The sequence below is a fragment of the Quercus robur genome, chromosome 12 (assembly GCF_932294415.1).
Source record: "Quercus robur chromosome 12, dhQueRobu3.1, whole genome shotgun sequence".
Taxonomy (NCBI): Eukaryota; Viridiplantae; Streptophyta; class Magnoliopsida; order Fagales; family Fagaceae; genus Quercus; species Quercus robur.
In genome coordinates, this window is record NC_065545.1 from 12,755,157 (window position 1) to 12,783,128 (window position 27,972).

Consider the following 27,972-nt stretch of genomic DNA (forward strand, 5'->3'; position numbering starts at 1 on the left):
CATCCGTAATTTCTGCAGTTATTCAAAACATGGCTGATGATGTAGTACTACAAGAAGCCATTACTAACGAAACAGTGGAAGTTTCTCAAGAGATCAAAAAGAAGAATCTTTCAAGAGCAAAGTTGCGTAGAGACGACTCTCCGGACATCGAGTCCCGCAGCTTTCCTGGTCCTCATCATGGCCATCACTCCAAGGTTAATTTCCATGTCCCACATCACACATCAATTATTTTTCCATCATTACTAAATACTAATATAAATATTCATAATTATCAATTTTTCTTGCATGGCACAAGTAGGTAGACATGTTTTGATTGGCATTTGACTCATAAAATTTACATCTTTTGGAATAACTTTCTTTGTTTAGGCTGTGGGATGGTCAGTAATATTGCGTCTAGCATTTCAAAGTATTGGAGTGGTGTACGGGGATGTTGGTACATCACTATACGTGTATTCCAGCATCTTCCCCAATGGTATCTCGCACAACGACGATATCCTAGGAGTACTTTCTTTGATCTTCTATAACATAACCTTAATTACTCTCATCCAGTACGTGTTGATTGTTTGAGGCCAATGATAATGGCGAAGGTAAGATATCCTACTACAAAAAAATTTCTCTTCATGTTACAATTAAAAATTTGGGTGGTTTAAGTAAAGGCCATGCAAGAAAAAAAGTAAATCATTGTACCAAATTTTGTTTTCTGGTAATATATTTTTATTGTTAGCATAAAATTTCTTCTGTTAAAACCTTTTCTCAAAATTTTTAGGTTTGAACTTTAAGAATGTTTGACAAAAACTCCATTTTTTAAATCATGTTTGAAAAAGTTTAAAGTTGACTTTTAATTAAGGGTTTTACTAACATATGCTCTAAGTAATTGATTTTTTTTTTTTTAACAATTTTTTCAATTTTCTATAAAAAATTTCTTAAAATTGATGATTAATGTATGCCCTAAAAGCAAACATTAACTGGACCTTTTAATCAATTGAATGTCTAATATGTTAAAAGTAAGTTGTTAAATGATTAAATTTGTCTTGTCCTAATTACTTAAACTTTGGAAAAAATTGGTAATTTAACATAGTATCAAAGTAGGAGATCATGAATTTGATCTCTTTCTTCTCCACTTTACCTCTCATTTAAAATCCCATGTGTTGAGCTTTACCTATTACAAATGTAATTTTAGTCCACATGTGAGGAAAAATGTTAAAATTGTGTGGTTAAATAATTAAATTTACCATATTTTAATAGTTTAAACTTTTAAGACAATCGATAAATTAAGATAATAATGGATCAAAATTGCATCACATGCATGATATTTATTTGTGTTGAAGAATCAAGACTAGTCTTCAATTAAAGCTATAGTAATCTGGCTGTGTACTACTTTTCACTTCCGAATTTTCATAGACATAATAACCCTTATTTTATACTACATAATGAAAATAAATTTCAGGAGGGACATTTGCCTTATACTCTCTCTTATGCCGCGCCGGTATGCCAAAGTGGGTTTTATCCCAAATCAACAGGCTGAGGACTTTGAAGTGTCAAACTACGAGCTTGAATTGCCAAATCGTCGTGTACAGATGGCATCGTGGCTCAAGTCTGCGTTAGAGAACAGCAACTTTGCGAAGCAAATCTTACTGTTCGCCACAATGCTTGGAACTTCCATGTTGATTGGGGACGGCGTTCTCACTCCTTGTATCTCAGGTTTACAGCTTCTCTTTCCAAAAATTTTATTTCTAGATCATTATTACTTATAATTTACCCATGCATTTGGTGTTTTAGAAATTATCTCAACTAATGTTTAACCCACACAATGTGCAGGATCATTTTATGAATTATAAAAAAATCAACTTAATATATTATACTTAATGTGATGGTAAAATAGAGAAGGGGGTGGATGGTTAGTTGTTCAGATAATGATGTTAATGTGCAGGTGTTCTTCTAAAAGATAGTCATAACCTAGCATTAACACATGATCTAGAGAAAATGTTAATCGAAATCTCATAAGTTCTAACTAATTGGTTCAAAGTTTTTTTAAAGGTTATGGGTTCGAGAGAACATAGTTATTGAAGTATGAAATAAGTAGAAGAGAAGAAACAAATTAATAGGAAACAAACACTTACGAAGGGACCAATGATCTTATTCTGTTAATGCCATCCCTACTAAAACTCTCATTACCTACAATTGCTTAATGGTGATCTTGCCTACTATATTTGCCATTTATTCTTAAAACGGCACAAATTCTCAACAATCTTTACCCTTCCAGCAAAATTTGAAAAAAAAAAAAAATTGTTATCCTCAAACCCAACCTATTAAGCACATCTTTACCCTACCATATGCTTCTACCAGTTTTATAGTAATATTCCCCCCTGTATAATCATTTCTACTATGCTTCGAAATATTGATGATGTCTCACCTATGATTTCCCATGCAAAATATTAGCACACAACAAAACTCCCCAATCAAAGCATTGAAACATAAGAACATATGGAAAATGCTAAAGGTATTACCAATTTTACAACAAAAAGCTTACACAACTTACATAAAAATAAATAAATAACTAAATAAATAAATAAAACTTACATAAAAAAAATAAAAAATAAAAATTAAAGTGGGCATATTTCATGAATTTGCCCATCCATTACAGTGATGACTCCAATTTTCTATAGCCTCATCTGATATATTAGATTTATGAATGCAATATTATACGAACTATGAACATTTCCAATTAATATGCAATCAAATAGGTTCAAGAGATACACCTAAAAAAGGAAACATGAAAAGAAAAAACTGTTGTCAGCTCAAATTTTATTTGCTTTAGTCAAATGAGTTCCATAGCAGCAAATTGCTAGCACCATAACTCAACTAAATGGTATAATCACATAATACATCAATTGATGAAGTTAAAAAATAAAAAGAGGCAAGAAAATCCATTGAAAAAAAAAAGTAAAGAAACTAAATAAGAAATGAATGAGTAGGTTCAAGATATCTCCCAATGCACTAAAATAAATTTCAAGAGAAAGCAAAAGCAATCACCTTTAAATCAATATCTACAAACATTATTTCATGATACTATTATATGAAGGCAATAAGCAATAAGCCTAAACCCAAATATTCTTATATGCCTGTTTCTATATACCCCTAATATATTAATTCAGAATAAAGCTTATTTCAACATCAAACTTAGCAAAGTACACCAAATCAAGTTCAAAGCATAATTTTAACAATTATAGCAGAAATATCAGCTACAAATTAAGACAGTAATCAAGACATGTGCATATCTATAATTTTAACAATGATTATATGGATTAAACAAACACAGGTAAGGATAAAATATATACATATACACACACACGCACATTGAATCATTAAAATCACTATTATTTCCATGGACGTAATTCACTCTACCATTAAATTCAAACCCAAAGGATATTTAATGGGCCTTTTGGAGTTTTGGTTATCTATAGGAATTGGTAACCATCACCGTGGAAAAAAATATACAGTCTTCCAAACTTAAGATTGTCACCATTCCCATCTCTTAAGAAAAAGGAAAAGAAAGGCATGATTGTGTTTGTTTTTATCTATTTTAAAAACATCATTGACAAATACCCAAAACCAATTAACCCAAGTACTCTAAACAAAAGCAAACCAAATGTGACACAAATATCCTAAAGAATGCAAATTCTAACCAATACCTTTATCAAAACAAAATCTAACCTAGAAATAGAAATCAAAGATTTAAAATCAATCTGACCAGAATACCCAAATTCTCTCTACCCAACTGATTCATCTCTTTGTTTGAGTTTTTATTTAACATTTGACAAAAATTTAACCTTCAAATGGTACAACTGATAAAACAATACAATGTTTCACTTTTTAATCGTAAATATGGCTAAAAGTTAGATAAGTATTTTTTTTTTCCTATGTGGTAACACAACCTTAATGTAGGGAAAAGTTTCTAATTTTATATATAGTATTAGATATTAGATTAGATATGATATATGATATATATACATATATATATATATATATATATCAATCACCATCTAAATCTACAATAACTTCCTTTTGATAAAAAAGCACAAAATAATCAAATGCAGAGATGTGCTATATTTATAAAAGAATACCAACATAAAAAGAAAAAGTAGCACCTGCTTAAACCTTTCCTTAGTCTAATCAAATGCAAACATGTGCTATATTATTATTATTATTTATTTTTTAGGGAATTCCTACCAAACTAAATGACACAGTGTAAGAATTAAAGTTAATACACTTGATGGCATCAAAAAAAGGAAATGAACTTGGAATCAGAACCAAAGTTGTTATAGATTACAAATACTTGATGTTGTAGCGAAGCTGAATTGAATTTGATCATAGCTAATCAATTCTCAAGCAGCACCGAATTCCATAACAAAAAAATGAAATATCACCTTGCCAACATGGATATGAAAATTTTATAGAACCCAGGGATAATGCCATCCATCACCATGTAACTAAAGCCTAGTTCACTCATACCACATGGATCCTCGGCTAAAATGTTGATGTTATTCTTAAAATGTTTCTCCCACAGTAATAGCTTACTGGCATCAAAGGCATCTATGTAGTGCAAGAACAATACAAACCCTAAAAGAAAAGCATGCTAATTGCAAACTACATTAGGTCAAAATCCAAGTTCAAAGCTGAGCATATAACTTGCAACATGGTTAGAACTTAAAAGTAAAGTGGAGAAACATACCATCACCACCACACCCCCCCCCCCCCAAAAAAAAGAGTAAAAAGTTAAAGAAAAACAGAGCCAACAACTTATAATTAGATCTAAATAACTTTTCCTAAAGATAGGGAAAAAAATCAACATACTTCTCAGTTTAAGAATGCACAATATATACACATCTATGATACATATCCTAATTCGTGCAAGACTCAATTTATTCACATATAACAAAGGAAATAGGCGTAAGATGTACGCAGGCTTGATTTCTATAATCAGTCATCTAAAATGAGTTGCCATCTTCTTCCATACTAAATTGTACACAGTCACTAATATTAATTTTTAGGATTATTAATTACAGATGCACTAAATTAAGAAGCCTAGCATTGAAAAGAAAAAGAATAAAAACATAAACATTTACATTTGCTAAAGAAATAAAAAGGTCAAACAGAATTGAATATTGCAGAGAGCAAGTCCCAAGTAATTGGAATTAATATATATAAATATATATATATATATATATAAAATTCAAATTTAATTTCAAAAAAGCACCTTCTCATACAAACTTAAACAAAAGAAACAAAAATATAGTGGAAAAGTTACTAAGGTTTATAGTACCATAGACCAAGTCAAGGAAATAAAAGTTGTGTGCAAAACTGCATATAACTTCTTTTTCTTCTTTTTTAATTATAACTGTGTATAAATAAGTGAATAACTTGATCTTCAATCTAATATTTCTTAACACATACATAAGACACAATGGTAATCAATAGTAAACAAATCACCAATTGATTTTTTTTTTTTTTTTACACCTTCCCTCCATCCTTTCAATAATCACTGCAACTGCCATACGATCTACTGCTCTAACACATCTCTTCTCTGCAACATTATTTTGTAAAATCTGAAAGTTTAGAGTGTATAGCAATTTTTAATGCTTTCTAAGTGAAATTATGGTTTTCTATATTGCAATCTGCTATGATTCTAGTTTCATAACATAATTGAGAGCATTAACATACCATACACAAATGATACATGTTTTTTTTTATAATGATGTCCACAAAGAACACAATTGAAGGATGATTCTTTCATGGACCAATCTAATTACAATTCTAATATCATAACATGATTGAGAGCACTAATAGAACATACAAATATATATAAATATATATATATATATATATATATATTGTAGGGATATCCAAGTCACCATAACATGATCCATAACATGAATTGTTGAAACATTTCATTAGTTAATATAAAGACATAATACATAAGCTAAGATATAGGCAGCAAGAACATTAAAAAATCTTATCAAATTAATATGAAATTGAAGTATTCTAAAAATAATATACAAAGTTTGAGAAAAATGATTTGGCAATTTTTCTATTATTTGAATCTTAAAACTTTCTCCTGTGTTAAAGCCAAAAACAGTTCTAATTATAAGATATCACATTAAGGAATCATGAATGAAAAGAAAAGATACCAAATGTCAAATTTGAAAATAACTACTATAAAAATAAAAAATAAAAAACAAAAGAGTCAGTAGTGAAGTTGGATAGAGACAATTAAACATCTTACACTTCTAAAGTGATCAAGCAGAGGAGGCATCCAATATAAAATTTCTTCGCAGATTCACACTGGTTTTTATAAAGTGACCATTCAGAAACAACAAACCCAAAAAAATAAAATTATAAAATAAACTTTGGTGTGGTTTTGATTATTAAAGAATTGTGCTTTGAGTGACAGAACAAATCTTCATCTTAATTTGAATGGGAAAGCAAATTCAAAATAAAAGTGACCCAAATGGGCAAAATCAATTCTAGATACTTAAAACCCATTTAAGCCAAGTTAGATACCCTAAACAAAACAACTTCTAACCAAAATCTCTCAAACCCAAATCTAACCCATCTGTTTAAACTAATTAAACAAAACTACTCCTAATCGAAAAACCTAGATCATAACAGCATCCCTCAAAGAGATCCACGTTAATGCTTCTAAAAAATCTAGATAAGGAAAAAGCCCAATTGGCATTTTTTATTCCTACCCTATTCGTGTGGCTTATATATATATATATATTTTTTTTTTTTTTTTTTGCAGAATAATCTATTGCTCTATTTTTAACAGGACAACATAAATAGATACCCACACATCAATTTAACCAAATACCCAAAATAAAACCAAATCTAACTCAAATACCTTAATCAAAAATATAACACAAAAAGTTAAATAAAAAAAGAATCCAGCCAAATTATAAAAAACTGATCATAATTAATGCACAAACTGAAAAGTAAAGAGAAAACTAACCGGTAAAGAAATTAAAAGATGTTCTCTAATTGCAAACTATGGATACATGGGCAATGGAAGTTTTTGATTTTTTTCTTTTCTTTTAATCGGGTTGGTTGTGATTAAGGCTTTACTTCCAACCGCTTGATGTTTTAAGTGGGTTTTTCCTGGCGGTATATGGGTGGAGGCTGGGTTGATGGAAAGAGAACTCAATGGTTAGGGTTTTTGATTTTAAGAAATACAAAGAGAATGGCTGAATTTGTCAAAGGAAAAGGAGAATCGGAATGAAAGAGATTGTGTGTCTGCAGTTCTGGTGATCGGAGTATGGTGAGGGGACTGGCAGAGGCAGGATCGCCTCTCTCTTTTTCTGTTTCTTTCACCGTGTCTTCATTGCCTCTCTCTCTTCCTGTTTCTTTCTCCGTGTCTTTATAGCGTCTCTCTTGATTTGATCGCCTCTCTATTTCTATTTATGTGTACTCTTTAATTTTAACCAGTTATTTTTTTTTTGTTATTTATAATGAGTGGATTTTAAATGGTGTTGCAGCATTACCAAACAATGTAATTTATCGGGATTTAGATCCTCTAGATTTCCTAAGGTACTCTACCAATAGATTTCTTTAAATCATAACAACTCTTTTATGATTTAAGAGTTTAGATTCTGCTATGTCAGCATTCCACTAATAATACTCTTAAAATAATAAAATAATATTACAAACAAAACAATTAAGATTATTATTAGTTGAATGGTGACATGGCAAAATCTAGATCATTAAATCATTAAAGAATAGTTAATGTTAGTATATATGTGATTTGATGTTAGGAACATATGTCAACATTTTATGTAATTAGTTAATCTTTTGACAAAACGCACTCTACTTGTAATTTGGTAGATTTAGGATGAGTTTAATACTTCAAGAAACAAGATTTCAAGTTCAAGTGTTAAAGCCATGTAAGTCTGTCCAAGAGTCAAGTAAGAAAGTGCAGGATTTTAAAGCTCGACAGCTAGCATCTGTCAAGGTTTAAAAGCTGCTGAAGCCTGTGGCTCGACAGCTAGCTCGATAGATGGTTATCTATCGAGGTTTATGAAATTCAGTTTTTCAAGCTAATTTTCATCCAATCCATGGATGTATTTTTGGGCTTTCTTTTCTCACAACTCTAAACATATATAACGATTATTTTAAAGGCCATAAAAGGTTACGCAGAGTTGCACAAGAGCACAATTCCACAAGTGTGAAGAAATGTGTGACCGGAAACCTAGTTTCCCCTAGTTCTTCTTTCTCTTGAAGAAGTTGTTGTGTTTGTACACCGTAGGGTTTTGTGACCAAGAAACTTCATGATCTTCATCGTGTGATAAACTGGAGAACTTTGCAACCAACATCCTTCTCAAGTTGGTGATCAAGTCGCGTACTAGGATCTGTACAATTGGTTAGTCATGTATTGGGAGCCGTGCATTGAAAAGAAGAGATTGTCACTACAAAACAAATCCAATTAGGTATTAGGGTAAGCGTTCAACTGTAGGTTCGTATAAGGTACTGGGATTCCTTTACTTGTAACCGCTTGTTGTAATAATAGTGGATTCTCAAGAGTGGTGACCTTAAAATCACCCAATGGGATTTTTGCCATGTAAGTTTTTTCTATTCGTAAACAAATCACCGTGTCAATTTATTTTCTGCTGCATACTTTAGTTAATTGGTGATTTGTTTGTGCTGCCACGTACATTGCATGTTAATTTGATTAATTAATAAACTTGGCTAATTTATCACAATGGGTTAATACATTCTTGGCCTATCAAGTGGTATCAAAACAGGCACACTCTGATTAGGGCTAATCTTTGCTATGTGATCCATTGACCCCTGTTTGTCATGGATAGAGGACAGTCTCTTATTATACCTCCTTTATTTAATGACACTAACTATGCATATTGGAAAGTACGCATGAGAGCTTTCTTGCAATCTTTAAATGAGAAAGTGCAGCAAGCTATGGAGATAGGCTAGACCAAGCCTACGGAAGCGCTGGCCGATTGGAATGATGCTAAGATCAAGGTGGCAAACTTCAACAGTAGTCAATGAATGCTCTATTCAGTGCAGTCACAAATGAGGAATTCAAGAAAATATCCTCTACTGAAACTGCTAAGGAAGCATGGACCATTCTCCAGACAACCTATGAAGGAACCAAGGCTGTCAAAGATTCAAAGTTTCAGAGACTCACTACAAGCTTTGAAGAGATAAAGTTGGAGGAGGATGAGTCATTTGATGAGTTTTATGCCAAGCTCAAGGACATAGTAAACTCTGCATTTAATCTTGAGGAAATCATTCTTGAACCCAAGATTGTGAGAAATATGCTCAGATCTCTACCCGAGAGATTCCATGCCAAGATCGCAACGATTGAGGAATTAAAGGATATTGACAAAATTCCTTTGACAGAGTTGATTGGAAATCTGCAAACCTATGAGTTGGGTTTGACAAGGATCGAGAAATCAAGCAAGAGTAAGAACATGGCATTGAAGGCCAAAAGTAGTGATACTGATAAGTCTTCAGACGATGAAGATTCTAAAATGAAATCTTATATCACGAGGCAGTTCAAGAAGTTTATGAAGAATGCCAACGCGAAAGGATTTGACAAGGACCGAAAGCAATCCAGTTCTTCACAATTCAAGAGTCAAGACAAAGGGAAGAAGGATGCTAGGGATGGCGGTCAGTACACTGTACCCTCAAGACCAAAGTGCTTTGGGTGTCAGGGCTTCAGTCACATGAAACAAGAATGCCCTACATATCTCAAAACTATTTGGAAGAGCAAGGCATTTGCTGCTACATTGAGTGGCACTGAGCCTGAGGATATTCTGATAATGAGGATGATGGAATCCTGAATGCCTTCACTACCATCGTAAATCCTACTGAAGGGATTGTTGAAGATGTGGATGAAGAGGAGTGTTAGGACATATGTGTTTCACTTGTAAGAACATATGTCATGATTTTATGTAATTGGCTTATCCTTTGATAAAACGCACTTTACTTGTATTTGGGTAGATTTAGGATATTTTAAATACTTCAAGAAACCTTGTTTCAAGATCAAGTATTGAAACTTTCAAGTCTGTTCAAGAAAACAAGTTCAGAATGCAAAATCATTAAAGCTCGACAACTAGTCTACAGCTGCATCTATCGAGTTTAAGGAAGCTGTTCTTCATTCGATGTGCTCGACACCTTCTCGACAGCTGCTCGACACCTGCTATCTGTCGAGGTTTAAGATTTTCAGAATTTCAATCTAATTTTCTTGGGATCCGAGAATATATCTTTGAGCCTTCTTTTCTCCTAAACCTAGACATATAAAAGGATCAGTTTAAGGGCCATCAAAGTGTTCATAAGTTGCACAAGCTTTGAGAAAACTCTGTTCAAGCAAATTGTGACCGGAGACGAAGTTCTTGCCCTAGTTCATCTCTTTCTCTTGAAGAAGTTGCTGTGTATGAGCACCATAGGGTTTTGTGACCAAGCATCTTCTTGATCTTCATCGTTTGGATGAACTAAAGAACTTTGCAACCAACAACCTTCTTAGTTGGTGATTGAAGTCACGTACTAGGATCCGTGCAATTGGTTAGTCACGTATTGGGAGTCGTGCATTTGAAAAGGGAACTGTCACTACAAAACAAGTCCAATTGGATATTGGGGTAAGGGTTCAACTGTAGGTTGGTAAGGTACTTGGATTTCTTTACTTGTAACCACTTGTTGTGATAATAATGGAGTTTCGGGAGTGGTGACCTAAAAATCACCCAGTGCGATTTTTGCCGTTAGGTTTTCCCCATTCGTAAACAAATCACCGTGTTATTTATTTTCCGCTGCATAATTAGTTTATTGGTGATTTATTTGTGCTATTACGCGTTTGCATGACAAATTGATTAATTAATAACTTGGCTAATTAATTAATTAATTTCTATCACAAGGGGTCATTCAGTTTGTGGCCTATCAAGGAGGAATTGGTGGAGTCTAAGTTTGAGAAGATGGATGAACAAGATGCCATCCACATGGCCTATACAAAGCTATACAAGGTTTCCGAAAAGCATGAGAAGTTGTATAGGTTAGCCACCAAGAAGCTTAGTGATGTGGAGCTTGAGCTAGAAGAAATCTCTACAAAATTTGATGAAGCCAATCAAACTATTGAAGCACTGAGATTTGAGAACAATTTCTTGGCTGAAAAGACCAAGAAGCTTGAGGCAGAATTGTTCCAAGTCAGAGCTCAACTGGAAAGGACTTCAAGCGCTAAGCTCGATGAGATGCTCAATCTTCAGAAATCGACTTCCGATCAAACCGGTTTAGGGTATGATTTCTTTTCTCCTAGTATTGCTTCTACTAGTTATACTATTTTTGTTCCTTCTGCTAATAATATTTAAACTGAGAAAAATGATGTTAAAAATGAATTAGTTAGTGAGAACATAGACAAGGGTAAATCTATCTTAGGAACACCCCCTAAACTTGATAAGAAAGAGATTAAAAACCCATGGGCTAAGAAGGGAAACTCTTAAAAGGCTAAGTAGAAAAAGTAGCATTTCTGTTATCACTGTGGCACAGCTGGACATACTCGACCTAATTGCTACAAGTGGTTAGCCACTCAAAAGAGCAACAACATGATCGCGTAGAGAGACTAGAATCAGTTTCCATCCTCTTTTGCTCCTCTTGGAGATCTTCTCAAAACCTTCGTGTTCCTTTCGAACTTGAACGGTTTTAACTCTTCCCCCTCACCTCCGATCAAGGATTTGCTAAACGGAAAGATTCTTCCAAGGTGTGGAAGGAAAAGGGCTCCAAGTATTTCTATCACTTATTCTCTCTCTCCCCTTCCTGTTTTTGTTTTGCATTACTTGTGTATTTTGCTTTATTATTTTGAGTCAGTCTAGTTTTATGCGTTGCTTTATTTAACTATTTTTTGTTTGTTTTTCTTTTCAATTTTGATTTATTTATTTTTTTTCATATAAAAATTTTATAAAAAAATTGAAAAATCAGAAAAAATACAGAAACAGTGTGTGTTTGTGTACATTGGTACTTGTGTACCTTAGATGGCCATTGAAACAAAGTTTTCTAAACTTTGTATCTTTTGTAGCATAGATAAGAATCTCCATGCACAACTAAGCAAGTGAGCTTTTGTGGCTTGTGTTTGTGATGAGTAAGATTAAGTAATCTCTTGTACTTAACACTCGTATCAATCTTTTTGATGAGAAGGACTAGAAAATCCTAAGAGAAAAGCATAAATAACCATCTCACCACTGTTGTTCGCCAATCATGAAATGACATCTGTATGCTTCGGCATAGCAAAAGTGCAATGTCAAAAGCTTAATGTAATTGGGTATTTCTTTTCTCTCTCTTATATGCTCATTCATAATTTGCTTAAAAGAAAAATATTTAAAGAAAAATAAAAAAAACAAAAAGAATCAAAATGCTTTATATATGATTGCAAGCGTGTATTCTAGAAGATGTGGGAGTTATAAGATGTACCTCAAAGGTGATAGTCCCCATCAAACAATTATGATTGTGTGTGAGTTAAAATGATTTTCTCATATCTCAAATTGTCATAACATGTAGACACTTATGCAATCTTGCAATGTTTTTCACACACAACACGCAATATTCTTTACTACTTTTGATACATGTGCAGGTACAATGTGATTTAGCCATCACAAGGAATACTTGTGTTAATGTATACTCACTAAACTGTCTTAACTTATTTTTAAAATATAAAATTGGTTAGACTTGTTGAGTGTGTGTGTGTGTTTTGGGATCTATGTGTTTAACATTTTTCTTGTTGAGAGATGTTTTTGAGAGATTAAAATGTTGTTTGGATCCTTAATTGAGTTACATGTTTGATTGCATTCATGTCTGTATTTTTCTCTTCTTAAAAAACTGTTTTTAAGCAATCTCGATAGCTCCTCGACACCTCTCAACAGCTAGGCTATCTATCGAGCTCTTAAGCTTCTTTTTATCGCAATCTTGATAGCTCCTTGATCCAACGATCCTCTTTTTGCTACGGACACCTCTAAATAGCTGCCCGATAGATGCATCTGTCAAGATTTATGAACCTCGACACCTCTCAATCGGTCGAGATTTAAGAGATTTAGTATATAGGGTCCGCGCAATTTCAAATCTCATTTCCTCGATCTCTCTCAACTACTTCATGTCTTTTCACCTCACAAACCTCTCTCACTCACTCCAAACCTCTTTCCCAAGTGTTCTTCGATCTCAAGATTAATTCTTTTCTCTAGTAAGACTCATTCTCATTCATTTCTTCATGCATTTCATCTTTTGTGACCTAACTTTTGGGGTTTGTTGAAAAATTTGGGAATTTTCAAAATCAAAGAGGTCTTTGCAAAATTTTGGGATGGGTTTTGTATATTTGATCTTAAAACATCATGCATTGCATCACATGTGCATTATAACACTGCTTCATGCATTTTAGATTTGTGTTTACTTTGTTGAAAAGATTGTGTGCTGGTAGGATTGGATTGGGCTGAGCCCATGATGTTTTTACTATTGCAAATCACATGCTCATTCATTTTCATGCGTACGTACTTTAAATTCTCTGTATTCTTATATATTGACTGTATTGGTACTTTTCTGATTGTCTCTCTCTCTCTCTCTCTCTCTCTCTCTCTCTCTCTCTCTCTCTCTCTCTCTCTCTCTCTCTCTCTCTCTCTCTCTCTCGATTAGTTGCTCTATAGCACCTAAACGAAAATCTACTCCGTCCCAGAACCCTCTTCATTGCAAGTCATCCACTTCTTCTGATCCTACTCCCTCTCATGTTTGGTTCCGTGATGATAAAGCCCGATAGGACTTTTTGGAGAACTTTTCTAGACGAGGCATTCATTCGAAACGTCAAGTCATTTTTTCAGATTTCTCCGTCACTAACCTACCCACTATCATTCGTAGTAAGGGTTAGGAGTCACTGTGTGAAGTCCCGGTCACTTGTCCATCCATGCTTATTTAGGAGTTCTACTCCAACATACATGGATTTGATTATTTAGTACCTCTCTTTGTTACTCGCGTTTGAGGTACGCGCATCATGGTCACTCCGGATATTGTATCCAACATGCTCCATGTCCTAAGGGTAGCGCATCTTGACTAACCCGGTTGTGATCGTCTGAGGAATGTGTCTAAAGATGAGCTTATATCCTCTTTTTGTAAGCGTCCTTCTATTTAGGGTGATCGTCAGTTCACTTCTTGTACGGTCTTTACTAAAGGTCCTAGGCTTCTTAACATGGTTATGACTTTTGTTTTACATCCTTTATCTCATTATAACTCTATTACCGAGCCCCGTGCTCAATTTTTGCTTTCTTTTTTAGAGCATCTTACTATAGATTTTCCTTCTCATTTTATTCTTTCCATCATAGATGTATATAGGGATACGGCGACCCATGATAAGCTCATCTTCCCTTTGGCTATCACGAGGATTCTACGCCATTCTTTTGTTCCCTTTCCCGTTTCCGACCACTTCCATGTCATGTGTGTCATAGACACCGCTACCGTTAAACGGAGTGAGGCGCAGCTACATTCGAGGCGATCCGGGACAGCTGCTCCTCCCACTTCTTCAGCTCCTTCCACCTCCACTCCCTCTTCTTCTACAGGTTGTGTAACTCTTGATGTGATCATGGCGCAACTTCAACGCATGGATGCTTGCCTTGACACTTTCACTGATGAGTTGTGTCAGGTGAACACCCGAGTCGACCATATTGCCAGACGGTAGACTCGCCTTGGTGGCTTCGTAGAGTCTCCCTCTCCTCCTCCTGAGGCATCCGAGAACGATGACGACTCCGACAATGATGATGATGATAAGGATTGGGATTCTAGCTCACCTAGTGATGACGAGATGTCTACTTGACATACTTAACATTTATCACTAGTGACAAAAAAATGGAGTAGTTTTGGATATGAGAGTAGTCATACTCATAAGGGGAGGGTTAGTATAGGAGATTTTTGTTAGGGGGAGTGTTCATATTTTGAGAGATGTAGTGAGGATTTTATGTATCTTTTCTTTTTTTTGATACATTGTTCATGTACCTTAGATCTTGTGATCATGTTGTGATAGCAAACCTTGTACTTGTTGATACATATACATTTGAGGTTGTTATTACAGTTCTTTGACCTATCTCTACATGTGTTGCTTCTTTTCTTTCTTAATACACATGTTTCTTATATATTGTATGCAATCTTATATTTTTGTTTCACACTAAAATGCCATGATGAGTTTTGTTTAAAGTGTTTCAAAAATACAGGTTGACAAAGTCTTCTTGCCATAAACTCCCTTCTTGCAGAGTTTTTCAAGAGTTTGTATTAGGATAAATTTTATTGTATTCAACAAGTGAATATGAGTTAAGTGATTTATGACTTCTCTCATATCTCATTTGTTTGTTGTGGTTTTGTCACAAATTGCCAAAGGGGGAGATTGTTAGGACATATGTGATTTGATGTTAGGAACATATGTCAACATTTTATGTAATTGGCTAATCCTTTGACAAAACATACTCTACTTGTAATTGGGTAGATTTAGGATGAATTTAATGCTTCAAGAAAGAAGGTTCCAAGTTCAAGTGTTAAAGCCATGCAAGTCTGTCCAAGAATCAAGTAAGAAAATGCAAGATTTTAAAGTTCGATAGCTAGCATCTATCGAGGTTTAAAAACTGCTGAAGCCCGTGGCTCGATAGCTAGCTCGATAAATGGCTATCTATCGAGGTTTATGAAATTCAGCTTTTCAAGCTGATTTTCATCCAATCCGTATATGTATGTTTGGGTTTTCTTTTCTCACAACCCTAAACATATATAAAGATTATTTTAAGGTCGTAAAAGGTTACGCACAGTTGCACAAGAGCACAATTCCACAAGTGTGAAGAAACGTGTGACTGGAAACCTAATTTGCCCTAGTTCTTCTTTCTCTTAAAGGAGGTGCTGTGTTTGTACACAGTAGGATTTTGTGACCAAGAAACTTCATGATCTTCATCGTGTGATAAATTGGAGAACTTTGCAACCAAAATCCTTCTCAAATTGGTGATCAAGCCGCGTACTGGGATCCGCACAATTGGTTAGTCACGTACTGGGAGCTATGCATTAAAAATGAGAGATTATCACTACAAAACAAATCCAATTAGGTATTGGGTTAAAAGTTCAACTGTAAGTTGGTGTAAGGTACTAGAATTCCTTTACTTGTAACCACTTGTTGTGATAATAGTGGATTCTCGGGAGTGGTGACCTTAAAATCACTTAGTGGGGTTTTTACAGTGTAGGTTTTTCCCATTCGTAAACAAATCACCATGTCAATTTTTTTCCGTTGCATACTTTAATTAATTGGTGATTTATTTGTGCTGCCACGTACATTGCATGTTGATTTGATTAATTAATAAACTTGGCTAATTAATCAATTAATTTATTACAAAGAATCAATACATTCTTGGCCTATTAGTTAAGATTAAGGGAAATCTATTTGGTAAAGTACACTAGGAAATCTAGAGGATCTCAATCCAATTTATCACTTTTTAACTTATATATGGTTGAATTTTAGACGGCCACTTTTTCTACATGATAGCACCTCCTTAATTGTAAGAAAAACTTCTGTTTTTATATATAGTATTAGATTAATATATAAATTATGTACGAACTTTTCTTTTAGGTACGTGTGAAATCAAATGTATTCATTTATAGATCCTAAATGTATATGAGATACATGTTATATACATATGACATGAGCTATCTCATTCCCTCTACTTTGTACTTGTGTTTGTTTCTTAAAAATAAAAAATAAAAAATTCTTTATAGGCTCAGAATTCAAGTACTTCCATGTGATGAAATGAAAGTCAGAATATATGCTCTAGGCGTCAATGTCACATGGTTATTTTTTAAAAAGGACACGTAAATTCATCTTTTTATTTTTAAATTGTATAATTGATATAAAATTAGAATCATAATTTTAGAATATGTAAAGAAACTAGTGCAATTGCAATCAGCAAATACAGGTGTTCATAGACATACCTCGGTTTTTCATGCATAGAGTAAAGGTTCACCTTGTTTTCTAAGTTTTTGGAAGTTGGCCTATAAAGGAATCAAGTCGTCAATGAACAATTCAAACTCAATTTAGGAAAAAATTGGTTATATTTATTTATTTAGCAAATGAGGCAAGTTTAACCAGAAGATTCCCGAAGTGAAGCAGGACAGAGTAAAGGCATTCTGTCATCATTAATATAGTGACTCCAACACTAATAAGATAGATGAGAGAGAATGAGAAAGGTCGAAGATAAGAGCATCGAGAAAGACAAAGAAATGAGTGTTTTGGAAGATAGTAATAAAATATGTATAAAAATAAATAATAAATATAAAATAATATATTTATATTTATATCATCTGTGGGTGCGGAGTGAGTAAAACTGGCCATTCACATATCCTCTTCAAGAAAAGTTGGATAGAGTATGGCATATTTGCCATCCTTCTTGAATTCTCATGTAAAATCTTTGCTCAATTAAGTATAGCATTTGATTTTTCTAAAAATTAAAATAATTAGAATTACAGCTTTTCGCATATTTACTAAGAATAAAGAATATAAAGTAAAAGTAGGTTCCAGTTAGCTTAACTGGTAAAATCTCTGATGGTTAAATAAGAAATTTGTAGTTCAATCACCGCCTACACCAAAAACTAATTGATGTCTTGGTCTGATAATAAAGAACACAATCATCAGAAGCTGACGTCATAGATTGAAACTTTATCTTTAAAAAAAGAATATAAAGCAATAATAAAATTAACAGTACCTTAAACCAGAGACAGAACTAGTAAGGGGCAAAGGGGGGCCATCGCCCCCCCCCCCCCCCCCAACCCCTCCCAAAATATTTTTTTTTTTTAAATAGTAATAGTATACACATTTAATGAATAGTTTAACAATTGAGTCCAAAATAATTACTTTTGGCCCCCCTCCTCCCAATAAGTTACAAATTGGCCCATGAAAATGATAACCCAACTGGCAAACAAGTATACTACAACATCTGTGTTACTGTGTTGGCTGTTTCTTACTCTTCCTTCTTAGATCCAAGATTTTTTTTTTATGAGTGTTAAGATTGACTATTTGAATTTTCGTGAAAAATATATGACTATTTTTGCTGAAAAGAAAAAAAAAAGTGCAAAGAAAAAAAGAATTAAGATAGATGAATGCAAATTACAAACCAAGTTAATGTACTTGTAGTGAGTGAGAGTGGGGTGCGTGGGTGGCCATTAATCAATGTGTGGGGTGGGATGGCAGGTGTGTTTGGCTATTAATTTTTAACTTAAAATATTTAATTTTTTTTTAACTTACTACTTACTAGTTGGTTGTTTATTAGTAAATTAGTTTAATTTTATGTGGGGTGTTATAGAATTGAATAGTTGCGTTAATAAATTGGTGCTAATGTGTAGTGTATAGTCATTAGTATTACAAATTTTATTATATAAATTTATAAATTCATGTATCATTAATCAAAAGAAATTAGGATTGAAAGGGAGATTGTTGCAAAGTTAAGTACAAAATCAACTATAGATGATTTTTTTTTATTTAAAAGAATGTTGAATTCTATTTTTAAATTATTAATTTAAAATGTATTAATAAACGGTTATTTTGTTTCTCCTCTTTTTTGTTGATATTTTCTTAACATTAAATATATGCTAATTTGTATTTTAAATAATTTTTTTTATTGAGGTTTTGGCCCCCCTAACACTACAAGAAATTTGGCTATTTTCAACTGTTGAAACCGTTGAAAAAAGTACTAAAAACTGTTAAAAAAAGTATTTTCGACCATTGAAGTGACCGTAGAGAACCGTTATTAAAAACCGTGTTGAGAATATTTTTCTACGGCCTATGGAACCGTTGAAAAAAGTTTTACACCTTTAACAACATGCACTCAACTGTTGATAAATGATATCTTGAGATAAGTTTCAACAGTTTGTAACTGTTGAAATAAGTATTTTTCATTCAAAAAAAAATTTTGGATATGCTCCTTTACATTGATCAAAATTTAATATCCACATTCAAAATATAAACATTAATAACGACCAATTTCAAAATTTTACTACTATAATATAATTTACAAAATAAAAAATATCCTGAACATATTGCCTCAAATTTACACAATTTGCATGCGTTTTAACCAAAGCAAATGTAGCAGTATGAACAAAAACAACTTAAGTTTGTCCCACATGTTCCAGCTACTCCTCACCACCTCCAGTTACCTATAATAAGAAAATTGCATACAAAAACAACTTAGATTTTGTATACAAAACCACTATAATTATAGAAAAAAGAAAAGAAAAAAGAAACAGAACAATAACTAGTAAATAAGACCTTTACTTTAGAGAAACTTTAATTACTTATTATGAAGCAAGAGCATGTGATTTAACATATGGGTAAGCATAATCTGTGGATGTATTAACTAAACTATGGACCATTTATTTTAACAAGCCCATCACCTAAATAACTAGCCCAAAGAAAGTACAACCCAACAATGAGCCCATAGACTAGAACATTAGTGCTTAAATCTCTAATGGCAATGTTTACTATGTTCACTCCACAATCCCAACCTAACACGTCTCTCTTCTCTTTCTTTTTATTTTACCGAAATCAGTTCCTTTAATAATTTCCTTTATCAATATTCAATATCTGTCCTAGCTTACAAGCATTTAGAAGCCAAAATTCATACAAAAAAGCAAGCATGGTTAATAAATTATTTAAAATGTAAGTTACCAAAAAATAATTATACATTTAAAATACAACATGACCAAAAAGAACAATACACCATGGCTATTGATCATACCTTGCTAGTGGCTATAAGCATTTCAAATGCTTCTGTTCCATGTTCTTCAATATAATTTTCTGTTGCAGCTAGAACATCACCTAGCTTTCTAAAGAGCCTTTGCTTCTCTTTGTTCCATCTTCTTCAATATAATTTTCTATAGCTGCTAGAACATCACCTGGCTTTCTGAAGGGCCTTTGCTTCTCTTTGTTTACCACTGCTCTGTGTACAATACTCTTTAGCCTCCCATTAGTCCACGCCTACAAAGTAGGTAGTAACTATAAGTGTGTGTTAATGGAAATAAATACAAAAAAAGTTATTATTTGTTAACATCGGTAAGATTATTAGTCTTAGCAAACAATTCAATTTTTCTAACATTCAAATCTTATTTGTTGCCAATACGAACAAGTGGTAGAACTTAAATCCTAGATCAAATAGAATTAAGCAAAACATCCTACATACAAGTGAGAGTTTCTGTCATTCTCTGCAGTTTCTGAATGGGTTGGGGGTAAATGGGGATGGAGCTGTCAAATTTAGGTGAAGTAGAGATGGGGAAGAAGGTTTGTCCAAACACAAGTACAAAACAGTATTGGAAGGGGTCTGACATGGGTGGCACAGGAATGGGATAGGAGAAATTGGCCGCACCCCATTGTATTCCCTTTTAACCATGGTACTTAACCTAATCTTAATAAAATAATATAAAAATTTCTTAAATTTCAAAACTATTTCCTAGAGTACCATTTGCCTACCTCAAATTTCATGTGTGTGTAAACAAGCACGCATGTATATTAGGGATTTTCTTTAAGTAAAAAAAAAATGTCCCTACAATATTTGAAGCAATTACAAATTAGTCAGGAAACAGTGTACAAAGACAACAAGTCTGTCCTACATTAATGTGCTATGTGAAAGAATTAAGAAATTACCAAAATTCAATGCATTTCTTATTACCTCATGGGAGAGGTTGCCAACATAGATAGTAGCGTATGCTGGATTGTTTTCAGGAGCCTCCTCATTGATCTACAAAACAAATAAAACATAAGAAACTAACTGTCAAAATCTAGATATTCCAAACCAATTCTAGTATAGCATACTTTAAATTAGAGCACATGCTTTGGGGTACAGCAGGAAATAATTCGAATTTAATTAAGCCACATAATATATGAGCTTAGCTCTTCTGACACAACCTGATATCAGTTATGATACTCCTAAAGTTCTCGTGAGCCTATTGAGCTAAGAAATTTCCTAAGACATATCGTGGACATGAAGAAAAGGAGACTTCTTACTCCAAAGCCCTTTATTTTACATTAGAAAGCCATTCTATATATTAAGTTTGGCGAAAAGGATTTTATGTGGGAAGTGAACATCTGGAGCCCAGAGTTTATAGAAATCCATAACTTGGTGACCTCTACAATGATTGTAGATAAATATGATGGCTTCTACAATTTGGACATTATAGAAAGCCATGTAGTGGCAAATCTTAAATACAGCTATACTCTTCACAATGAAATATTTAATGCACTATGCATATGATTATTGCACTTCAAATAATAAGTTTTAGCTATTAGAGGTTTCACTAGCAGTAAGTTTTAGGCGACTAACAAAATTTCAAAATGGCAGTAAGTTTTAGTCCTTTCCATAAACCCCTGTAATTGAAACCTATCCAGACAACTATTCTCAAGACCCTTCTTTTAAGGTACTAGCACTAGATTTGGATGAATTTTCATATGTCAACTTCTCTGTGTTTATCAACTTATCCAAATCCCATGGACACTGTAAATTGGGAGATATATTAATGCTGACACTTGACAGCCAAATAGATAAAAAATAAAATCAAATTAAGATCCACACAAAGTTGAGACCCCTTTTTGCAAGTGCCTTCGGCAATAAAGATTGACCCTCCAAGAAATGCAGTACACTATTAGAAGAAACAATTAAGTATCAAGCATCTTATCAGGCCTATAAAATAAAACGGCAATGATGAACAAAAATTGAACACATCATAGCATGATAACAAAGACAAGCAGCAATTTTATTGGCACAATTTCTAGTCCATCCTTATTGGTGATAGAAGCTATTATCAAAATATCTATGAATCTATCTAATACAAAGTTGAAACCCACCTTTTAGAAAAACTCATCTCTCTCTCTCTCTCTCTCTCTCTCTCTGAGGCTTTACCATTTTTCTGTCTTGCATTGCTCTTTGTGCTCATGGAAGTCAACAAAATGGTTGCACCAGCAAGCCCACCTGGTCTTAGTACTGCAAACAACCACATGCAAAAGCACCATCACTTACATTCCCAAATCCATAGCCACAGCCACCACCATGGTATTTTCCCCTCCACTTCCATTCTTATACTCATCAAATCCATCATCTTTATCATCCTCCTTTTTTCCATAATTCTAATCATTGTTCTACTCAGAAGACTCAAATTTGCTAAAAACAATGGCGTACTTTTGCCTATTATATCACCAGTATAAATAAAATGTTAAAATAGTGATTTCACCAAGTTTATCTTAGTCTCAACAAGTCTAATTACCTCATCACCATAACCATGGATCGATTATGTATAAACCCTAATTTTCAAAATCCTCCAAATACAGGGATTCTAAAATTGAAAAAAAAATAAATAAATAAATAGCACCGAGATCCAATAATCAATCAAATAGATGAGAAAGCAAGAATACAAGCCCAAGAATCAATCAGATAGATGAGAAAGCAAGAAAATCGCATGGAATTCAGAGATCTAACCAGAAATAGAATTGCAAAACTAAAAAAGATATAGAAAATCACTTACCGAAGCCTTGAAATTGAAATTTTCCAATTCAAGCAGACGAAACCAAAAGAAATTGATCTACAAAGAAAATAGACTTAAGTTTTTCTGAGGGAGAGATAATTTTGTATACAAACTGTGGAAAAAAAAAAAAAAAAAAAAAAACATAATTAGAAATATCAACATTTATCCACCCGTGGATAAAATTTTCTCAATTAAAATTTTGTATCTACTCCTTTTTTTTTTTTATATGGTGAGGAATAAAAAAAAAAGGGAGCCACTTTATTTGTAACATTTATCTCAACAGTTATCACAACTGTTGAAATAAGTATATTCATTTCCTTTCTTTAGCTCCACAGTTGCATATAACTGTAGAAAATTAATGCTTCTATCAACATCTTTTAGTAAACGTAGATAAAAATATGTTGACAAAGCTTAAGTTATTTGTAGTGTAAATTTTAATCCTAGTTCCGTCTCTGCCTTAAACAATTAAATTCAAACACTTGATTGTGGAACCTAATATACTGTATTGAAGTTTTACCCTCTTTGCAATCTGCATGGAATTTCACTTCACTTTTGTCTTTTTACTCTCCCTCAAGTTATTTGGCTTTTGAATACGAATTACAATCTTCTCGCTTCCAATGTTTGTGATGCTAGTTTTATCGGCTGTGGGAGGAATCCAGGTAGCCACAACGAAAGTAACACAAGGTACCCACACATCGTGATTATTATTATTTTTTGAATAGAAAGATTTTTTTTTTTTTTAGCAAAACGAAAAAGAAAAAATCAATTTATTATAAACTACGTTCATTTCAATTTTTCTGTCCACTATTTTGTCTTAGAATGTCTTAAAATATTCTCTACTTTAAGAAATCAATAGACAGAATTTTCATAAGATTTCAAACATTTTCATTTATTCAATTTTAAATTAAGGTGAATAATTTTGAAAAGTGACCCCCAAAAAAAAAAAAAAAAAAACACTATCTAATCAAACAAAAAAAAGACTGTTCAATTAATTTTATTTACCTATTGTATTCCCAACAATTTGTTCAAATTCCACTTACGCAGTCCATAATTTTCGTAAATACAAGCACTACCCAATTAATATAGAGATGTTTCCCACATCGGTTGTGTGTGTTAGAGTTTTCAGTCCTTATAACCCCAAGCAACTATTTCAAAAGTTAGACCATTTTGTAGTAGTATTCTGGTTATATAATATATTACTCCCTCCGTCCCACTTTGTTTGTCCTATTTAAAAAGTCAAACTTTTTAAGGGAACATCATTTATTATGTTGTCTACCTTTTAAAAATGTATAAATTTCCAAAACTACCCTTAAATAAATTTATCAAAAAATTGAATTATTAATAAAATAAGGGTATAATAGGAACATTAGTAAATTAATGACTTTTATTTTTAGAAACAGGAAAATATTTTGAAACATCCTAAAATAGAATAAAGGACAAATAAAGTGGGACGGAGGGAGTATAAGTCTGTTTAAAAAACTCTATATATTATTTTCGTGTTTGTGTGTTTAAAAAATTGTATTATTACTGTTTCCTCAACAACAACAACAACAACAACAAAAAATTTAAAAAAAAAAAAAAAATACAAAGTGCCCTTATATATGATATTCTAGTTAAAAAAATTACATTATTTATTACAATAAAGAGAGTATGATCTGGTGGTTTTAATTGATCTTCCAAAAAATAATAATAATAAAGTTCCTCTTCTATATACTATATCTTTGGATTAGGATCAAATTATACTTTGTGTAATTCTCTGTGATGATAAAACACTCCATAACTTTTATTAAGTTAATGTTTAAGAAAACTCATTGCTGAATTGTATATTTTTGTCGTTTTTAATATGCATGTCAAATTTCATATTAATGGGATGTTAATTAGATGTGATATATATATAAATATATATATATATATATATATATTTATACATATAAAGGTTAAAAGGATCATTTTGAGACTCTTTCCTTTCAAATTGCAGTACTTTGATATACAGTATTTTAGGTGCAAATTTACATGACAAGAGACTAATAACTAGTTATTTTGTCTAATATAGATATGGTTGTTTGGATATCAGTGGTTATCTTGATTCTGCTATTCATGGTTCAAAGATTTGGAACAGACAAAGTAGGGTATAGCTTTGCTCCAATAATATGCATTTGGTTTGCATTCATTGGGGGCATTGACCTCTACAATTTCATCAAATTTGATCCAGCTGTTGCTAAGGCCATAAATCCTAAGTATATCATAGATTATTTTCAAAGGAACAAAAAAGATGCTTGGATTTCCTTGGGAGGTGTTGTCCTTGCCATAACAGGTTGCAACTTCTTTCCTACATAAATTGTAATATATACCTTCAATTAATTAGCTGAAAAGTTTTTTAACAAGTGTTATTACTTTTAATTAAAAATATGCAGGAACTGAGGCTTTATTTGCTGATCTTGGTCACTTCACAGTTCGATCCATTCAAATAAGCATGTGTTTTTTGACCTATCCAGCTCTTATATTGGCATATACTGTGTTAGGACAAATGTGATTCACTTGTTAGGAACATATGTCACTATTTTATATAATTGGCTAATCCTTTGACAAAACGCACTTTACTTGTATTTGGGTAGATTTAGGATGTGTTTAATATTTCAAGAAACGGTGTTTCAAGATCAAGTGTTGAAGTCATGTAAGTCTGTCCAAGATTCAAGCTGAAAAGTGCCTATCATTAAAACTCGACAGCTAGCCCATCTATCGAGCTTAAGAAGTTGTTCCAGCCCCATGACTTGACAGCTGCTCAACAGTATCTCAACAGATAAGCATCTGTCAAGGTTTATGAAAAACAGATTTTCAATTCTGTTTTGACTCTAATCTATGATTATGTGTTTGGGCTTTCTTTTCTCACAACCCTAGACATATAAAATGATTATTTTAAGGGCCGTCAAAGAAGACACAAGTTTCACAAGTGTTAAGTAAAGTTTGTTCAAGCAATTTGTGACTAGAGACATGATTTTGCCCTAATTCATCATTCTTGTGAAGAAGTTGCTGTGTTTGTGCACCATAGGGTTTTGTAACCAAACATCTTCTTGATCTTCATCATTGGGATGAACTGAAGAACTTTGCAGCCAACAACCTTCTCTAGTTGGTGATTGAAGTCACGTACTAGGATTCGCGCAATTGGTTAGTCATGTACTGGGAGCCATGGATTAAAAGAAGAAATTGTCACTACAAAACAAGTCCAATTGGGTATTGGGGTAAGGGTTCAACTGTAGGTTGGTATAAGGTACTGGGATTCCTTTACTTATAACCGCTTGTTGTGATAATAGTGGAATTTCGGGAGTAGTGACCTTAAAATCACCCGTGGGATTTTTGTCGTGTTAGTTTTCCCCATTTGTAAACAAATCACCGTGTCAATTTATTTTCCATTGCACTTGTTTAATTGGTGATTTGTTTGTGCTACCACGCGTTTACATGTTAATTTGATTAATTAATAAACTTGGCTAATTGATCAATTAATTCATCACAGAGAGTCAATACATTTTTGGCCTATCATACTAGACAAGCCTCCTTCCTTAGCAAGAACAATGATCTTGTTGCTAATACCTTTTACAAATCCATACCAGGTAAATGATATAGGATTACATGCATATCCATGGCCACATTGTTTCCTCTCTCTCTCTCTCTCTCTCTCTCTCTCTCTCTCTCTCTCTCTCTCTCTCTCTCTCTCTCTCTCTCTCCACATATATGTATTGTCTAAAGTATTTGACATAGTTAACTCATTCAAATGTGGTCCTTATATATATATATATATATATAGATGATGCAGGACCTCTATATTGGCCAACCTTTGTGGTGACCGTATTAATTAGCATCAATTATAGCAAGCCAAGCCATAATATTCGGGACTTTCTCTATAATCCAACAATCCCTCTCACTAGGGTGTTTCCCTCGGGTGAAAGTAATTCACACCAACTAAGTATGAAGGACAAGTTTATGTACCTTAAGCTAATTACCTTCTTATGTTGGCTTATGTAGCTGTCACTTTAGGTTTCAGGACCACAACAAACATTGGTGATGCCTATGGTAATCCTCTAAGGCTCTTAACTCTACATATTCTTTTAGTTGCCTTTACTCTAAGTCATACAAATAAATGAAAATCATTTTGTCCCATTTTAAGCGTTTTATTTTATACTTCACCAATCGTAGCCTGCCACTTGACCCTTTTTTTCATATAAAATAATTAAGGTTTAAAATGAAAAAAGTTAGACACATAACATATTGCGATACATGGAGTATTCAGTGGAAAACTAAAAAATGGGATAAAGGATTGCTATTCATACAATTATAATACAATGGAATCACAAAAGGTACTTTTATAGGTTTACATTGTACTTGCAATATAAACCTACTTTGTAAACACACAAAATGTGTACAACTTAAGTTTACACTGCTAGTAAAATGTAAATTAAGAATTTTCCTAACACAAATACTCAAAATGGAAAGAAAATTTAAGAATTATTAAGCTCTTTCCTATGATTCAAATAGAGCCCCATAATATAACTAACAAGTTGTTAATTTACTATAGACCCTCACAACATCCTTCCTAGTTCTAGTGTGGAGCTTCTCTATTTAAGTTCAGTCCTCTACAAATTTAACCAAGGAGGATATCTTCCCCTGGCATTTGCAACAGTCCTAATGGTTGTAATGTATACTTGGAACAATGTTTTCAGTAGAAAGTACTACTATGAGCTTGAGCATAAAATTTCTCCAGAGAAGTTAAAGGAAATAGCTGATAACACAAGCCTTTGTCAAATACCTGGGCTCGCCATGTTTTACTCACTGCTTGTTCAAGGCATCCCACCAATTTTCAAGCATTATGTGGCAAATGTGCCCGCATTGCACTCTGTTCTGGTTTTCATCTCCATTAAGTCACTACCCATAAGCAAGGTTCCAGTCAAAGATCGTTTCCATTTTTGCCGAGTAGAGCCTAAAGAGCTTAATGTGTTTCACTGTGTTATGAGATATGGATATACAAATGTGCGTACTGAGCAAGAACCCTTTGAGAAGGTTTTGATAGAAAGATTGAAAGATTTTATTAGTGACGATTTTAGGTTGTCCCAAAGACTAGTGCTGAATAATAGTGGAGAGAACGTTGGAGAGATAGTGGATGATAGTCAAGTTGAAGAAGATCATATGCAACCTGCAGAGGCAGTTGAAAGAGAGATTGAGGGAGTGGACAAGGCATGGCATGCTGGTATTGTTCACTTCATTGGTGAGATTAAAGTGATTGCTAAAAAAGGAGCTAGTTTTGGAAAGAGAATTTTGATTGATTATGCTTACACTTTCTTAAAAAGAAATTTAAGGGATAGTGATGAAGTGTTTGACATTCCCCACAAGCGTATGCTGAAGGTGAGCATGACTTATGAACTTTAA

At 33.1% G+C, this 27,972-nt stretch overlaps 1 long non-coding RNA gene and 1 pseudogene across 2 annotated transcripts; one reads left to right on the top strand and one right to left on the bottom strand.

The window, feature by feature from the left end:
• The first annotated feature begins 29 nt into the window (after window positions 1–29).
• Window positions 30–27,972, top strand: LOC126708140 (potassium transporter 5-like; annotated as a pseudogene).
• Window positions 19,018–22,975, bottom strand: LOC126710039 (uncharacterized). 2 transcript variants are annotated; one of them, XR_007649559.1, is made up of 5 exons: window positions 22,555–22,975; window positions 21,881–22,016; window positions 20,709–20,777; window positions 19,782–20,020; window positions 19,018–19,200 (listed from the first exon to the last, which is right to left on the bottom strand). It is a non-coding gene; the product is annotated as an uncharacterized LOC126710039 (long non-coding RNA). The 2 variants fall into 2 exon arrangements; XR_007649558.1 differs by lacking the exon at window positions 21,881–22,016 and having other exon boundaries at window positions 22,555–22,957.